This window comes from Gobio gobio, assembly GCF_949357685.1.
Source record: "Gobio gobio genome assembly, chromosome: 9".
NCBI lineage: Eukaryota > Metazoa > Chordata > Actinopteri > Cypriniformes > Gobionidae > Gobio > Gobio gobio.
The window spans coordinates 49,164,463-49,183,899 of NC_137115.1; the positions used below are offsets into that span (position 1 = coordinate 49,164,463).

Consider the following 19,437-nt stretch of genomic DNA (forward strand, 5'->3'; position numbering starts at 1 on the left):
AGGAAATATGCTTTTCTGTTACGTAAACTATATCTCTTTTCACATCATAATCCTTTTCCATCTTAAATAGTAAATTTTTACATGCATTCTTGGGTAAAAAGCAGTGGCGTAAAGTATTTGAGTAATTGTAATTAGTTACTGTACTTAAAGGGTTAGTTCGCCCAAAAATGAAAATTCTGTCATTAATAACTCACCCTCATGTCGTTCGACACCTGTAAGACTTTTGTTCATCTTCGGAACACAAATAAAGATATTTTTGTTGAAATCCGATGGCTCAGAAAGGCCTCCATTGGCAGCAATGACATTTCCTCTCTCAAGACCATAGACTGTAAAAAAATATGGACGTAGTGTCCGTGACGTCACCCATAGGATTCTGAAGAGCAGTTTTAAAGCGTAAAGTAGGGACGATCTTGGCAGCGCGTCTCCCGGATAATAGAAAATGGGCAAAGAGGCGGGACGTGGGCGGAGCTGAGGTGACGCGATGACTAACAGACAGCAGATAAATGGCTATCCACCTGTCACTCAAGCTGGCCACGCCCTTAATTATGCAGAACTTTAAGGCTTTATATAATGTAAACAAATGAGTTATAAAAAGATTCACCCCCCTCACAGTTGTCATGAAGGGCAAAATTAGCCGTATAGACCAAAACCACAATTTGTACCAGGCTGTAAACATGTGTTTTTCTGCTGTAAAGTTGGGCATTTTAACATGGGGTTCAATGAGATTCTGCTCCCTTCTGGAGCCAGTCGATGAATTGCAGTTTAATGCTGCGTTCCAGGCAGGTTTCTGAGCCCGTAAGTTACAACTTCAAACCACGACTCATGACTTTGTAGCGTTCTAGGCAAAGTCACGCCAAACTGCCTGAGCGCAAGGAATTGTGTGGTAGCTAGATGTAAACAAAGCATGGCGGACCGGACGGGGCTTATGATCATTAAATCATTTCTATAGCTAAATTTGCTTACTTGCTTATCTGAGGGAAAACGGAGCAGAGAAAAACGGTGCATACGGCAAGAAAAGCTGTTATACCTTTTATTTAACGTTATTTGTATATTTGTTTCATAAACACCGCATCCGTAGGGGCTGTCATTGTTGTTTCGCGGGCTATGTGACGTCAGGTGCCGGTTGCATAAACCGTTAAGACTAGTCTTACAAGTTAGACATACATTTTTTTCTTTAAGACTGTTCATAATTTTTTTTAATCAGTTACATAAAAACATAGACTGGCCTAATTTGAAACGAAAAGTAAGATTGAATGCCACTTGCCTAACTGCTAGTGGCTCATACTAGATCTTAAGACACTATCTTAACATAATGCCTTAGTTTATGCAACTGGCCCCAGATCTTGTAACTGGGAGTACATCGATCTAGTACGAGTTCACGGGTTGGAGGTCACGGGTTTGACTGCCGTTCCAGTGCACTTTCATGGGTAGAAGGATGGAAAAACACGGGTTGCGGGTTGCCTGGAACGCGCCATTAAGTCACTTCCGTATTGGCTTCAGGAGAAACTGCGGTAGGTTGCCGCTTGCTCAAGACCCATAAAAGGTACTAAAGACGTTGTTAAAAGGCCATCTCACTACAGTCGTTCTACAATAATTTTATGAAGTGACGAGAATAGTTTTTGTGTGCAAAAAAAAAAATCTAAATAACGACTTTATTCAACAAGTTCTTGTCTTCCGTCTGGGCCTCTGACGTGAACTCACGAAGCACCACGACGCATGCGCGAGAATATGACGTAGAGCCGTACTTTTACTCAAGTATGGTTTTCTGGTATTCTTTACACCTCTGGTAAAAAGTAAAATTGCACACACAAACTGTCATCAGCATAGCTCACAATGATAGAGGCATGCTTATATAATATTATTGAAGTTCATGCATCACTGGGAAAACGAGGACATTGACAGTGTTTTTTCTTTTCTTTTGCGAGCATATACTACCGTTGAAATATTAAACATTATGTTGGCAAGATGCTTCTGTTTAAAGAGTGAGTGGGTTGGTGTCTCATGAGACTATTTCAGAATTCTTCATGGGCTGCTTTCATGTCCAGACTTTGCTTTTACACTCCTGTGGAAGATTGTCTTACTACGGAGTCAACAGCTGAAGCAATTATCTGTGCGTATTTGATTAATCGCAAATAGATTGTAAGCTATCAGTCTGAGGTATTTTAAGGTGCACAAGGTTATTTAGATCATTTATGACACCCGCTCCTCACCTGTAAGGACAATACAGAACAATACAGAGGAACCACATTCACCTCTTCGCCATCTTTGATAAAACAATTTGATTGTATGATTGCCTGTAAAATAGCAATGGAAGCTCATTTACGCCACAAAAAAATCATGCTTGTGTAAATTGTAATTATAAAAAGTCAAAATGATGATATAAACATTTCAAAATGATGACAGTAAATCGAAATTATACCATAGAAAGTCAATTTTAAAATTTTAATCTCATAATGATGTTTTCATAATTGTCATAATTTAAAGAAATGATGACAGTAAATCGAAATTATGACAAAGTAAATTTCATTTTTTCATATCATAATTATGACATATGATCATCATGTCATAATTGTCATAATTTTCAAACATTATGGCAGTAAATTGAAATTTTGACAGATTTTTGACTCTCATAATTGAGTTATTAATCTCATAGCTATGACCTTTATTATGTGATTAAGACTTTAATATGTCATAATTTTAATATTTCAAAATCATAATTTGTCAAAATTGTTATTTTATTAATTGCATCTAGTGTGGATGTGTAATTTCGTTGACTGGTACAATGAGAGTTTAGACATTTCATGTTAGAATTTTGACTTTTTATTTCACAAATATGACTAAGTTGGCTGTCACAATTACATTATGTCATATATTTAAGATTTGTCATAATTTTTACTTTTTAGCTCATCATTTTGTTTTGGGAGGCTGTCAAAAATTTAACTTTAAACATTTCTAAATTTTGACATAGTAAATTGAAATTATGACAAACATTGAAATAATGACATAAAAAGTCAATTTAAATGTTTTTTTCTCATATGATAATTGTCATAATGTTGTCAATTTTAACGTTTTATATTATTATTTTGACATTATTTCATAATTATGACTTAGTATGTCATAATTATGACGTCATAATTGTGACTTTTTGTCTTATAATTATGACTTAGTTGGCTGTCACAATTACAGTATGTCATAATTTATGATTTGTCATAATTTTGATTTTAAGATCATAATTATGACGTAGTATGTCATAATTATAGAACAACATAATCATCAGTTATATCATAACTTTTTATCTCATAATTATGACTCAGTAAGTCACAATTATGACGTAATATGTCAGAATCCTATGACAGAAAGTCTATTTCAATTTTTTTTAAATCTCATAATGATGACTTCATAATGTCAATTGTCATAATTATGAATTTTATGTCATAATTAACACCTTAGTATGGCATAATTTTGCCTTTTTATTTCACAATTATGACTTTGTTGGCTGTCATAATTACAGTAGGCCGTATGACATAATTTATGATTTATGTCATAATTTTAGTACATAATTATGACTTAGTATGTCTTTAATTATGGCTTTTCATTTCATAATTGAGATTTACCAAAGCATTTTTATTTCTGTGGTGGAAATGGCAGTATAAGTAGCATACTAAACAGCAGTATTAAGCTATTTCTTGCCTAAACGTATGATCAACACCACTCATATTAATGAAGGTGTCTGAAATGCATTGGGAAGCAGTGCTGCAGCCACTTTAAGCATTGAAGGGGACACTTCACATCAAATAGCCTACTCTGATTGCTTATTGACCAAAATGTTTTTCAATGCTTTTATCCTATGTTTACCTTTAATCAAGGGCACAGTTACAGCCTTGTTTGGAAGTCAACGGTATTTTTTTTACAATCTTGTTTGAGCTATAAAAAAATAAACCTTAACAAACCACGTTCTCAGACTATAAAGATATAAAGATAAAGATTTGATGTGAAGTCACGTGTACACGAGCGCTCTGTGTATTACGGTAGGCAGAGCTGCGCTGACACTGTGTATGTGTGACATTACGGTAAATTTATAGATCCGTCGGGAGTCTTGGTTGTTTGCAAACCCAAAGAGCACTGCAATGTAAATTTATCTAGAGAATAATCGGACAGCATACCGAAAATCGCGCAGGAGAAACGCAGAAGACCTCCGAAGCTTCTTTCAACTAAACTGGTGAGAAATATATTAATTTTGTGGATTTTTATTACATGTTAAATATCTTTTTTGTGCGGACGCTACACCTATCCATCTCACATAGTTATACACATGAGTGCTGGCTATTCTCTTTTGATTTATATCCGAGCAAACCTATAAGAGAAACGCACGCGGTGTCGCAGGCATGACAGAAAAGTGCGTTTTCTTGCTGTAGGAAGTTAATTTTAATTCACTCTTGAACAGACCACGCGCAACACTGCTCAACATGTGTTGTATAAAGTGTATGGAGTATACAAACAGCTTGGAGTACTGAAGGTATGCGCGCGCGCTCGAGCACGCGACAACTTCACCAAACGGACTCCAGTTATGAGCGTTTGTTTAAGAAGACTTCCTTCAAAACGTAAGATTGGATTGCCAAGACTTGGGTTGAGTAATATCCCACTTGCTGAGTTGCTTGAAACACATTTCTGTTGTTAAAAGCTTATTGTCACCAAGCGGTGCGTCTCGCGCGGCTCTGGACGTTCCCTCACATCACAGCCTTTAACGCGCACAGGTTTGTCTATGTGTGTTTTTTTTGTCTCTAGGTTCGGTCTTTCCTTCAAATGGGTCTCTTTTTCATCCTGAAAAGTGATTTTAAAGTAAATTTTAAAGATTTGTGGAAATTGCTGCCATCTCAAACTAAAAGGAAATTTGTAGGCTATACATTTTGGGACATAGAAGCATAAGACATGCCGTTTTTTTAAACAAATAATGGGTTTTTGGATTATATACTAATTATATAACAATTATAATATGCATAATTGCTATTGAAGTAAGGAGAAGTTGAAAACACAGGGTCACAAAAGGCATCCTTTTTTGTGGAATGATATTTATTGCAGTGTTTGATTTATTCTGTACCATCAGGTTTCATAATCATCCTTTAACTATATGGAACATTTTCATTGTACAAAAGGTTTTTTAGATTATTTAAATGTTCTTCACACTTGTAGGGAAAAAAGTAATGTTAAAGTGCCCCTATTATGGCTTTTCGAATATTCCCTTTTATGCAGTGTGTAATATAGCACTGTTTGTGAATGTAAATGTTCTACACAGTTGAAAGTCGAAAGTGTATGATAAATAAAGTTATGGTCTCCCAAAAGAAAGAATCGACTCTGAATTGCCAAAAAGCGTTGTCAGGAATTCGAATCCCAGTGCATTACGGTTCTACGTCACTAGGAAATATATTTGCATAATGTCCGCCTATGTTGTAGCCTACATAGTTTGCCCGCAAACAACTTGACCCGCCCTCAAACACGTCATTTTACTGACGACTAGGGCTGAACGATACATCGAATTTTCATCGTCATCGCGATATGAACTCGCGCGATGAACACATCGCAACAGACAGCCTGACACGATGAATAAGGGAATACAGTTTATTACATGCGCCAATCTGAGTAACGTATTATGAATACTATTACTTCCACATTGAATTGCATTTTATACGTGTAGGAATGCGGCCATCAAATCCTGCTTACTAAACATATATTATAAAATATTTAGCTAACGTCAAACGGGGCCAACGGCTCTTGGGCTGGTAAATCAGCGCATAGGAGAACATAATGCGCTGATTTACTAGCCCAAGAGCCGTTGCACGTCAACTAAGCAGGAGCACCTGCGGTGGTCAAAATACTTTTTTTTTTTTTTTTTGTATGTGAAGCTGTACGTGAATATTATGACACGAGTGAAGCACAAAGTTTTAATTACAAAATAAATAATAGGTTCGCAGTTAAATGTTACATCACAGCCATGGAAACATATGGATTCATGCCGATCGAGGCTTTATGTGGTGAGCAAAATTTAAGTTTGCTTGCGTTTTGCTATCTGGTCACACGATTTTCCCCGAATTTAACAATAGGCTTACTCCATTTTATTCTACTGGACATGGAATCTCTTATTTATTTTCCCAAATCCTCATTTACGTCTCTGACAGGGGATTAAACATTTCTTCCTTGTTTGATTTATTTAGGAGTAGGCTAGGCTATATTCGAATCATTTACTGTGGTAAAGTAGAAAAGGTAGGACAGATACATTTTACTTCAAAATTTACTTTATTTAACACAGTTTGTGCTGCTATTAGACTTGGTTTTGTGAGTTTTTGTGTATAGCGCATTTCATACACGCCGGAGATTTTTAGTTTCGCTTTCTCAAACAAAGCCTACGTTCTTGACCCTGTGGAAGATAATTTCGTTCTTCACATTTTACTACAAGTAGCCTATCAGTTTTGGAACATCAGAAGAAAACATGAAGATATTAGAAAACGATGCTTCTTTCCTGCTTTTGTCATCCCTTTCAGCGCAAAGGCATATGACGCACGTCTGTGGGGAAATATAAACGTTTTTTTTCTTTAACTAATATTTAACTTATATTATTTCTCAATTCTCAATTCTCAATTAAATAGCCTACATTTTGAAAATAAAAAATATAAACGAATAATATATTTAACGAATTTTTATATATATATATATATATAAATGGGTAAAAATATATATTGGCCTAGGCGTGCGTGCGTATCTGCCACCGCGCCACTGCACAGTTGCACTGCCGTGTTATATTTCGTTCTCCATTCTCTTTTTTTCTTTAATATGAAATGCTGTTTGAATACATGTATTCCGTTACTGCCAACACTGAACACGACCTATTAAAGCAAGCACTAAGACATGGGAACAGTAGGCTATAGCTACATTCACATTTGAATATTTATCGCAAGTCATATCGTCATCGCAATATTAAACAATGTTATCGCACATCGCAGCTTTTCCTCATATCGTGCAGCCCTACTGACGACTGCTTCTCAAATCCCGGAGTTCAACGCGGGATTCGCACAACACTCGTTCTTGAAAGATGGGTCAGTACCCCGTTTATTTGGACCAGCTTGCTCCTCAGAATCACAACCTGTAATTATGATTAATTATTGATGTATATATTTTATACCGGGAGTTCAAAATACGTAGTTTTGTGTTTTATATCGTGTAAGTTTCAGGCTAACCGGCTAACTCACGTTATTACTGTCTTGCTGAAATACTTCTGCTCATCAGCTGTGGGCCACTATTACCTAAAACTGTGTCTATTAGTGCAGATTGTCTGTCGTTTTTACTACTTTGAGTAAAGATAAAGGATTTGTTTTACAAACTTTAATGTTACATTAGTCATTCACTTTTAGTGCTCGGCTAATGTATGCACTGTTGTTGATACAGTTCCCATACGTGTGCCGCAATAAATTAGAAATATTTACATGGGTTTGTTGATGGACATAAACTTGGAATTACAGTTGCATCATCTTATGATGTAACTCAAACTGAGTAGAGCTATGACTGAGAAACGTCCTGCTCAAGTCGTCCTTGCGATGGATGTTTGGGTTAATTAACTAGTTCTTCCAATGTTTTATCATCGTACTCGCGGATATGGTAAAATCAATGTCATCGTTACTGTCTTTACAGTGTGTATTATCGCTGAGCTTTAGGAAGCCTCTGGACGGAGCTGAAAAAATGGGTGTTTAGCTACCGACCATAGACTGTAAAAAAATATGGACGTAATGTCCGTGATGTCACCCATAGGATTCTGAAGAGCAGTTTTGAAGCATAAAGTAGGGTCGAGCTGGCCGTTGCCATCTTGGCCACGCGTCACACCCGGATAACTGAAAATGGGCAAAGAGGCGGGATGTGGGCGGAGCTGAGGTGATGTGAGCAAACAACAAACGTCGATCCACCCGTTAGGGATGTCAAATAAAATTTCGAATATTTGTCGAATTTACAAAAAAATGCATTTGAATTTTTGGTAGAGGCGTGCGAGACATGACGATGACGGAACTGATGCGGTTTGTTTATCCAGTACAGCACTGTGCGGCCGTGTTGTTCATTTGAAAAAGGCGGAAAAAACAGTGAGGACTCGGAGTCAGAGAGAAAATGAGCGACAGTGTATACAGTCAGACACAGAGCAGTGCAGAACAAGGTAATCAGGGCTTTGGAGCATGAGATGGATATAAATGAAAGAGAAGATATACGCTTTCTGCTGACGAAAATCCTCTCTGTTGGTGGCAAAATCATGCAGTTTAATGTTATGTATCCACATATTGCACAGCTGGCAAAGACATATCATACCTCACCAAAAACGCTCAGCACTCGCTGCAGGTCAAGTTGTCCGTTTGGTGTTTTTGACGAACAATATGTAGATGTTTATTGAGTGGAAATGAATTGTTTCTGAATGTCCGTTTGGTGTTTTGTGTTCACGTTACGTTTCTCAGGTTACTGATGCACTTGCAGTTTTATGCACTTTTGTTACCTAATTTTCCTTACATGCTCATTAATGAAATTATATTTCATTTAATAACAATTGTTTGAAAAGTTAATGCTCTGTAAAAAGTGAATGTCATTTCAATAAAAGACGCAATGCTTGATTTGGTTTGCATTTGCTTGTTCCTTCTTGTGGGCATAGGAGACAATACAGTACTTCTCCCCTCTTAAATTAAGTATTGCTTTTAGAATTCGAATATAATTCGAATTTTGATAATATTTAAGAAATAATTTCGAATTTACCACCCGTCACTCAAAGTGGCCACGCCCTTAATTTGCCGAACTTTAAGGCTTTATATAATGTAAACGAATGAGTTATAAAAAAAAATCACCCCCCTCACAGTTGTCATGAAGAGCAAAATTAACCGTATAGACTAAAACGACAATTTGTACCAGGCTGTAAACATGTGTTTTTCTGCTGTAAAGTTGGGCATTTTAACATGGAGCTCAATGAGATTCTGCTCTCTTTTGGAGCCTGTCCCTAGCGGCCAGTCGATGAATTGCAGTTTAAGTCACTTTCGTATTGGCTTCAAGAGAAACTGGCGGAGGTTGCCACTTGCTTCCGACACGCGCTGTAAACGATTGACCAATCACAACAAACTGGGCCATCTGACCAATCAGAGCAAAGTAGGCTCGCAGAAAGGAGGGATTTAGAGAGACCGATTCATCCATCAAGTCGGTTGAGAATCATGGAACAATGTGGTGATGTGCAATGTATATTATGAGAGAATTAGTTTTTGATGCATGTAAACCTGTTGTAGGAGACCTCCAAAACCAAATTATTGCATAATAGGGGCACTTTAAGAACTGCTCAATTCTTTGAGGGGCCAAAAATGGTTCTTCTATGGCATTGCTGCGAAAACCCCTTTTTCAAACCTTTATTTTTAACAGTGTACTTTCTGTAAGTCATCTTCAATTGTAGCCAAAAGAATTTCTTAAGTGTGTGTGCATATTTTAATGCTTGTAGTGTATCTGTTGATGATTCCTGGGCAACGGAACATTATATTATGTAATAAGTCTAGAGTTTTTTTTTATTTTTGAAAAACTGCAGCACTGTTTACTCTCGGAAATGTTTTTAAGCCACTGTCTTTGCAGACAGAGATTTTGAGCGAAGCAGGGGCTGAATTTTAAACTTGATATAAAACAAAAAAACTGCACACTCATGGCATTTCTATGCAAGAAGCTTTTGGAAAAGACCCACATATTGTGTCAACAAAGACATTGAACCTTACCAGCATCTGAGCTTTGTTTTGGTTTCAAGTATTTACTATCAGTAGTTTTGCTGCATGCAATCCTGTTCTTGGCATTGTAAATGTTTTCTTGGAAGTATCCACTCCCTGTCTGTGTTACTGGCTCTGTTTAAGGTCAGAGAGTAATTGTTGCTTACAGTCTTAGTCAAACGCCGTGGACAAGGACAGCTGCAAGTATATGTTTTGATAATGTTTTATGTCCTTGTTTCTTGTCACATTCACACCAGTCCTTTTCCACCATTTGTTTCTGTGTGGTTTGTCACGTAACAGCTCAACTCAAATAACCATCATGGTCTCCTTTAGGCTGAGGTGATTCCTCAAGCAGCTGATTGATGAGAAAATCCACGCCGCTGCGATCAGCAACCCATAACACTTTTTGAGCTGCTGATCATAAAGCATAAAGCACAATGCAGCGGTCGTAGTCATTTGTGTTTTCCTGGTCTTCTTTCTGGAGACAGGTGTGGGCGGTGAATGTGTGGGAATTTATTACGCAAAGGAGAAGGAAACGCTATCCCGTTCTTCCCGATTCTGTTACCATGGTAACATAAGGAAACAGGGGCTATGCATTTTATATGAAGTGCGGATACTGACCGTTTGCTTTGTTTGAAATGGGGGGGCTTGAAAGGGCATGGTAATCTAAATCTAGATCATATTTGCACAGGACCAGAATTGCCTTTTGTCCAATTTCAGATGTCTCGAGAGAACAGAATGTGTAGTTACGCCTGTCAGTGTGGTTGAAATATGGAAGAAAACACCTTTCTGTGTGCAGTCTAAGATTGATTATGGTGAGCTGCATGAAATATCTTCACAAATGATGACATTTCTGGGTGGCAATGATATGAAGTGACCTGTAAAAAGTGTCTTTATCCTTTAGGCTGTTGTAGCTTTTACCCTGCTCTCACTCTGTGAGGCTGGGAAGTGCACTTCAAGTCAATATGATCACTTTGTTTTACTAATCACATCGATAGTGATGATGAGGTTTTAATGTCACTGGTAAGAGGCAAACCACTCTGTTGCTAGTCATCGAGAGCGCGGCACTCTGGGTAAGACAAGCAGATGGTGACCTGCTTTCTGTCCTGTCTTATTCTATCACTGGGTTGATTTATCAAGCACTGTACTGTGAAACTGTGACGGCACCATATTTTCAGATACTCGCACCAAAGAATCTTCAATTGCCGTTTGATCCCATGGTGATGGACAGTTTAGTAGAAAATGCTGCTGTGATTAAAGATGATTTATCATTGCTGATGTTAATAGTAGTGTTTTGGATAAAGTATTGTAAAAAAAAAAATTCTACACTGCCTGGTCAAAACAGTCACAGTGTGGATTTAAATAGGCAAATGCTTTAAGAGTCGATGATTGGATCATTATTGCTGTGATTATCATGTTTCTTGCATGCTATATGTTTGGCAACAGTTCTTCTAACTCTAGTTGACGGAGTGTGTAGCTTTTCAACTCTTAACCAACCATGTAGGAAGACACATCATGGCCATATTCCAGGAGGACAGTGACAAGATTCATCAGGCTCAGATTCAGTGAAAGAATGGTTGGGAGGGAGCATGAAGAAACGGCACCTCCGAGTCCAGACCTTAAATTCATTGAAAGTCTTTGGGATGTGCTGGAGGAGAGTGTTGGACTCTTGCATTGGCAATACAAGATCTTGACCAAAAATGAATGCATGATGATGGAAATAACATCACCACTAGGGGTGGGAGAAAAGGTTGATGCATCAATGCATCGCGATTCATTATCCAACGATTCAGAATCGATTCTCAAAAATTCAGAATCGATTCTGTGTTCAATTCAAAGGCCTCTTCACCACTGTGCGCGCGCACACGGTCACCGGTCAAACAGAACAACCCGTTGATAGGCGAACATTTGTATGCTGGTGAATTGGCTTTGTTTAAGATAAAATGGACAAACTACGACCTGCTCAGAGGCGTCGCACCCGTGGGGACACCTTTCCCGGTGAGAGGGTTCAACACCCGCACGTTTTATGCAGTTTTTCCACAGTTTTGCTCAAACGCCTTACAGCAGTCGCTCCTCCGTTTCTCTGGCCGCTCTTGTGTCTGCGCTCGCTGCGGCTGCCTCCCCATTTCAAAAATGTATTTTGCCTATTAAATGCAAAGTTTTTAATTTCAAAAGCACTTCTAAATTAAGTTCATATTTCCAACAAACGAAATTCTGAGCCAAAATAACGAAGTGGTGCTCAAGTAGGTTATAAGGCGCTTTCCTTGCCATTAATGCTTAATAACACTCCTATTTCTCTGATGCGGTGGCCGGGACATAAAACTACCAACATCCGTGTCAACATCAAAATTCTGAACAAAGACTTCGTTTTGGTGAGTGATTCGTTAAATGCCTCTAACATGACTGTTGCAGCTCGGCAAGTTTTCTCATGTGAGATGTTATGCGCACACACTGAATTTGGCATCTCAGCGAGCGCTAAAGTTGTTTTTCTTCTGCATTAGCCTATGTTTGAAAGATTTTTTTGTGGCTCTAACCAAAGTAAACTTTTTTTAAAGACATTTTTTGTTAAAATGTTCTAAAGAAACTAAACAGTTCTCAATTTACAACTAAGTGTGACAATTTTTCATTCTTAATGATTGTTCTTTGCAATTGTATATAGCCTATGGCTTACCATGTTTCATTCAGAGCTTGTTAATCTTGAATATAACTTTGTTAATAAAATAAAAGTATTGAAAGAAATCTTCATAATAATTTTTTATATGGCAATACTATCAAACAGATATTCTAACTAAAAACAAAACGCATAGCTCCAATTTTGGTTAAAATGTAAAGTTAATGTATTTGCCCAGCAGGATAATTAGTTACCAAAAATGTATGTTAAGAATCATTTTGGGAATCGAATCGTTACTCCCAGAATCGTAATCGGATCGAATCATTAAGTGCCTTAAGATTCCCACCCCTACTCACCACAACATTTATTTCCACTTAAACATTTGCCTATTTAAATCCAAACAACGTCTTTTATCCGGCAAGGCAGTGTATAAAACGTACCTGTTATCAAAGTGCTTTTCACAGGACTTCAGAGTTTCTAAAGTGAACAAACACTTGAGTTGAATGTCTGATTGGGACAGAGTCGTGTTTCCTTCAGTCATAGACTGTGCAGCATATACAAGATTCAAGATTCAAGAGATTCAAGAGATTCAAGATTCAAGAGTTTTATTTGTCACATACACAGTTATATACACAATATACAACTGGCAGTGAAATGTAAACAGGTCCGCTCCATGGACAGTGCAAATAACAGTTACAAGAAATTAAAATAGAAATAGAATAAAGTTAGAATAAAAAGTATTAACATAAGTAGAATTATAAATAAATCAAGTAAAAGATAAAAATAGGAAATAAGATAAAAATAAAAATATAAAAAATATGTGGATGATAAGTGAGATAAACTGTAGACTTAAAAATAAGTGGTTAACATAAAATATATAATATGTATATATAAAGAAGTATAATGTGCAAGGTTTATTACAGGTTGTTACGCAGTAACAATAGGGACGTAAAGTAAAGTGCAGTGCAATTGCAGTATGTGGATGTTAATGTTGAAAGACTGGATGTTTATGTGTGTGCGGGGGTGAAGTGAAGTCACGTGACTGAGTTCAGGAGTCTGATGGCCTGGGGGAAGAAACTCCTCCTGAGTCTTTCAGTCTTTGCCATCAGGCTACGGAAGCGCTTACCAGATGGCAGCAGGGTGAAGTGAGAGTTTGCAGGGTGATTAATGTCTCTGATGATTTTAGTAGCTCTACCTCTGCAGCGTTTGGTGAAGATGTCCTGCAGAGACGGGAGAGCTGAGCCTGAGATGCGCTCGGATAAGCGCACCACTCTTTGCAGGGCTTTGCAGTCGTGACTGGTGCTGTTCCCGTACCACGCTGTGATGCACTGAGTCAGGACACTTTCTATCGCCCCTCGATAGAAAGTTTTCAGGATGGCTGGTGAAACCCTGAATTTCCTCAGCTGGCGCAGGTGGTACAGTCTTTGCCTGGCTTTTTTCACCTGTGTCTGGATGTGTGTAGTCCAGGTCAGATCCTCGGAGATGTTCACACCCAGGTATTTGAAGCTGCTCACTCTCTCTACCGGTGTCCAGCTGATCATGAGAGGGGAGTATGACCGATGCTGTCTCTTCCTGAAGTCCACAATCAGTTCTTTGGTCTTGTTAACATTCAGAGAGAGACAGTTGTCCTGGCACCATGATGTCAGTTGCTCCACTTCGTCCAAGTATGCCGTCTCATTGTTGTTGGAGATGAGACCCAGGACAACAGTATCATCAGCAAACTTGATGATGGAGGTGGAGCTGTGTGTGGACAAACAGTCATGGGTGTAGAGAGAGTAGAGCAGGGGACTCAGCACACAGCCCTGTGGAGCTCCAACACTCAGGGTGATGGAGGTGGAGGTGAACTGGCCTACTCTCACCGCCTGGGGTCTGCCAGTGAGGAAATCTTCAATCCAGAGGCAGAGAGAAGAATTCAGGCCTAGATCCAGGAGTTTGTGTGTTAGCTTAATGGGAACTATGGTGTTAAAGGCTGAGCTATAGTCAATAAATAGCAGCCTGACATAGTTCCCACTTTTGCTGTCGATGTGAGTGAGGCAGGAGTGAAGGACGTGAGAAATGGCATCTTCAGTCGATCTATTGGGACGATAGGCAAACTGAAGAGGGTCCAAAGTGTCAGGAATGGAGGAGCAAATGTTGTTTTTAATGAGTCTCTCAAAGACCTTCATGACTAAAGATGTGAGAGCCACTGGACGATAGTCATTTAGGCAAGAGGGTTTACTGATCTTAGGTACAGGGATGATGGAGGATCGTTTGAAGGAGGTGGGGACAACAGATGTAGCAAGGGACTCGTTGAATATGGATGTAAAGAGCCCTGCGAGCTGATCAGCACAGGACCGCAGAACACGACCTGAAATACCATCCGGCCCAGCAGCTTTCCTGACATCCACACGTTTGAGTGCCCTCCGAACCTCGTCCTCCGAGACAGAGATCACGTGACCGTTGCTGCTCTGAGGGACTCTCTCTGACGCGTCACTCGCCGGAGTCGCGCTGCCGCGATTACCATCAAAGCGAGCGTAGAAAGAGTTTAACTCGTTCACCAGTAACGGATCAGCTCTCACCTCTGCAGAGGATTTAGTTCCAAAAGCACAAATGGTTCTCAGTCCCTGCCACATCCGCCGGGAGTCGTTGAGTTGGAAATGAGATTCCACTCGGTCTTTATAGCGGAGTTTTGCGGCTTTAACGGCGCGCCGGAGAGCGTAACATGAAGCTTTGTACTCCCTCATATCCCCCGTTAGGAGACCGGCATTGTAAGCGGTGGTGCGCGAGTTTACTGCAGTGCGAATTGAACTGTCCACCCACGGTTTCTGATTAGGGAAGGACGTTATAGTTATTGTTTGTGTGGCTTGCTCTGTCAGTGTGTTAATAAAGCAGAGCGCCACTTCTGTGAACTCGCTGACGTCCTCAGAACTCGCGCGGAACATGTCCCAGTCGACGTCATCAAGAGCTGCCTGTAGCGTGATCTCTGAATGGGATGACCAGCGTTTGACTTCCCTCCTCACCGGGGGCTCTTGAACGAGCCTTTGTTTATATTCCGGTGTGAGGAAAATGGCGGCATGGTCCGATTTGCCAAAAGCTGGCTGTGAACGAGCTTTGTAGGCGTTCTTAAACGGAGAGTAGCAATGATCCAGTGTGTTTGCTCCTCGTGTGGGACAGGAGACATGCTGGTGAAAGTTTGGCAATACTTTCTTTAGGTTTGCTTTGTTAAAATCACCCGCGACGATGAAAGCAGCGTCGGGGTGTTTGTTTATGAAGCCGCTGGTCACATCATGGAGGGCAGATAAAGCCAGCCCCGTGTCTGCTTGTGGTGGAATATAAACGGCAGTGGTGATGACCGAGGAAAACTCCCTCGGCAGGTAGAAAGGCCGGCACATGAGAGTTAAATGTTCCAAGTGAGGCGAGCAGGATCGCGAAAGAATGGAGATGTTCCTAGGATCGCACCATTTCTTGTTTATCATGAAACACACTCCACCGCCTTTAGATTTCCCGGCCTCGGCTGTTCTGTCCATCCGAAAAACAGAGAAGTTCTCGGACGGCGTCACGGCTGTATCCGGGACCGCTGGCGTGAGCCATGTTTCGGACAGACAATAGATGTTGCAGTCTCTCATGTCCCGTTGAAAACTTATCCTGGCTCTAAGATCGTCCATCTTATTCTCCAAGGATTGGACATTTGCGAGCAAAATGCTCGGGAGAGGAGGACTGAATGCTCTTTTTCTCAGTCTGTTGCGGATCCCAGCGCGTTTCCCGCGGTGTTTTTTGAATCTTCGCCGTCGACTCGAGTGGCCATTGTTCAACTCGGCGTCCCGGCGAATCTCAGATGGAAGATTGGAGAAAGTGTCTTGAAACAGGTCAGTGTAGCGGTAACCAATTTCCAGAAGTGTTTTGCTGTCGTAACAGATCAAAGCAGATGATCCGTTGGAAAAAATAGAGAGTAAAAGAGAGTAGAATAATAAATAAAAGCAAAGTCTTAGCGGAGCGACCTGAACGGCGACCAAGCACGGCGGCGCCATCTTAGGATATATACTATATATATCTTCGGATATATATCTATACCATCTTAGGATATCTATACCATCTTATAGATATTGCATATACAATATCTTGGTGTGCGTTACAGGCTTTAGAATGTGATATGATCCATTGTAGTCGACACAATACTTTTTCCTCCTGCCCTCCATGAATCGTTTCACAATTCCCGATATGTATGCCCTTGCATTTACATATTTTTAAATCGTTTTCTTTGTAGATACTATCAACCCAGGCTCATTGGAAATCCTTGACACTGGCTACATTTCTGCTAAACTGCACAAACATACCTACACTCTAAAAAATGCTGGGTTAAAAATAACCCAAGTTGGGTTCAACTTGGGTTCAACAACAACCAGCGGTTGGGTTAAATGTTTGCTTAAACAACCCAATTGCTGGGTTAAAACAACCCAATCGCAATTAGAGTGTACACTTCACTGCAGCTTGGAATGAACACTACAGGCATTAAAAGCAACAACAACTTTTATTCCTTTTCACACAAATTATGATAACTGTGGCAGATGAGATTATTGATTTAATAAAGTTTATTTTTGCACAGTTTCTTAACAAATACACAATACTATTTTGTGACCTCAAAACACGTTTACCATAGTGTATGATGTGTAAAGTAATACATTTTTATGTTTGAATCACTTGACCAGCTCCATATGTATTGCTTTTTGGAAGTAGTAAACTTGCTTGGTACAGTAGCTCACCTGGTATGCGGAGCGCTCGGTTTCAGGTCCCGTGAAACACAAGTCTCGTCACTTGATAAAAGAGGTCAACGTCTTGAAGAAGTGAACTAAAACAGCGTTAATTAACCATTGTAATAAGATGTTGCCGAAATCAGGTTGAACTGTTTCAGAGAAAATTAAACACTTTATTTAGCACCAGTCACTGGACATTTCACATGTGAACTGCTGTGAAACATGCTGCAAGAAACACAATATAATTTTGCTCAAACTAATTTTTAATTACACTGGGCTGTTTAATAAACCTGTATCTGCAATGTAGTAAAAAATTATATCGCTTTATAGTGCCTCTTGTGGACGTGCCACCAACATGTAGGGATGCGTGATATATTGGTACCATCTCAGTTATTGGCCAAAATGACTAAATCTTTACATTTTTTTGATATGACAATGATCCTATATGAGATATATATCGGCAGATATTTGATGCTTTATTTAATTGGATATTTGCCCTATTAAGTTAATTCTTAGTAGCTGGTCTCAAAATTATAATATGTGGATTATAATGTTGTGATGCTTAACTGATATCGACCATATAATGAAAATGATAATTGGCTTCAATCAATATTGGCCAGAATATTTTTATCGGTACTCGGTAGGTACATCATTCCCTACATGCACACAGACCCCTGTCCAATATTTGGTCTTGAACTTGAAATCTACAAACATGCTCATTTATTTTGAAAGAGTGAAAGATTGTGTTTTTTTATAACCGTTGTTTTTTTAGAACCCTCTTTCTGAAAACATGTACAGCACTAGAGGTGGTATTTATATATAAATATATGCATATTTTTTATATCAAGTATCTGTGACAGAAGGGGAGTGCTCTGAGAAAAGGCCACTGTGTTCTGATTGATTGGTCCCTCAGAGTGAGGATCTAGTTTAGCTTCTAGTTTAATTTCCTCCAACACTGTTATGTCAGCAGGGCACCACTGTGCCACAAAATGAACAGATGTCCTCTCCTGGATTTCTCACAGATTGAATTACTATGCCTAGGCAGCCCAGGCTCTCTAGAGACTGCATTGTTGCAAGGCTGAAAACAATCCATATTAAAACAATAAAGGTTTTAATATGGTTAAAGCAAAGAGAAGAATGTGTTACACATTTTGGGGCTAAATATTTCTAAATAGGCGAATTATCTTCCAAAAGCATCTAAGCCCCTGAAGCTCATGGCCTTATCAGGTTACAGACGTTTGGGATTTAGGAGTTCGTTGCATGGTTTGATTCGAGTTGTTCTGACTTCTGTCTACACAACCTGCTTTTGTTTGGCATGACGCAGACAAGCTGACATCTGTGTAGAGGAATATTACGAGTTCAAAACAACTTAAGCTCTGTCAGAAGCATCTGTCAGTTGCTGCAGGAAATGATGAGCTCATTGAAAAGACGGCATGAAAGTCTTAACATCAAAATAATTATAATTACAATTTTGTTTACTTTGGTGCCTCGCTAATTAGGTCATTTTAAGGACTGTTTTAATTATATTAATAAAAATCTATTGATTTCTGAAGTTTTTTTTTAGTAATCTAAAATGTCTTAAATGATCTTTTTATTTGATCAGTCATGGTTAGTTTGATTGATTTAGGTGTAATTAACTGGATTGAGATTTTCAATAAATGAACAGCCCTTATGTGTCCCACTCTTTTGCCCGGTTTCACAGACAAGGCTCAAACTAGTCCCTAAAATGCATGCTTGAGCTGTCTTAATTAAAAGCAACTTACACTGACATTTCTCAAAATATGTCACTGCCATTGTTTTGTCTCAGTTATGTTTTTAAGCCATGTATAAAAGCTGCTCAAATTTTCTAATTTAACTAAGGCCTAGTTCTGGTTTAGTCTAAACCCTGTCTGTGAAACCAGGCCTTTATGTATTTAATCTCACTTTATCAACCAATGCGAAACCAGGGGCCAGTTGCATAAACTAAGCCATTATGTTAAGACAGTGTCTTAAGATCTAGTATCCTTTGATTTCTAAGCTAAGCTCTGTGCACTTTCAAGGCTCTTTGACTGCTCTCTATTGTTATATTTTGCAGACTATACGAAATGGAAGCAGGTAAGATTACTGACTGTTTATGCAACACATTGCAGCACATGACCATCTTAAATTTAGATGGGGTTGATAAAACACAGAATTGCTTTCCCATACTGTTAGAGATGGTTATGATGTTAACTGACCAGGGCTCGACATTAACGCTTGTCCGCTTGTCCGGGACAAGTGGATTTTTTGAAGGGGCAAGTGAAAGATAATTTTACTTGCCCGACGGACAAGTAGCCTGATAAAACGGCATTAACAAAAAATAACT

The 19,437-nt window shown here is 39.1% G+C and overlaps 1 protein-coding gene across 1 annotated transcript in view; it reads left to right on the top strand.

The window, feature by feature from the left end:
* Window positions 1–4,090: 4,090 nt before the first annotated feature.
* The window catches only part of tp53i11b (tumor protein p53 inducible protein 11b), a 132,607-nt gene continuing 117,260 nt past the window's right edge, over window positions 4,091–19,437 (top strand). The window contains exon 1 of the mRNA XM_079825030.1: window positions 4,091–4,219. The gene's annotated coding sequence lies outside the window, so the exon portion shown is untranslated. The remainder of the gene's footprint in view (window positions 4,220–19,437) is intronic.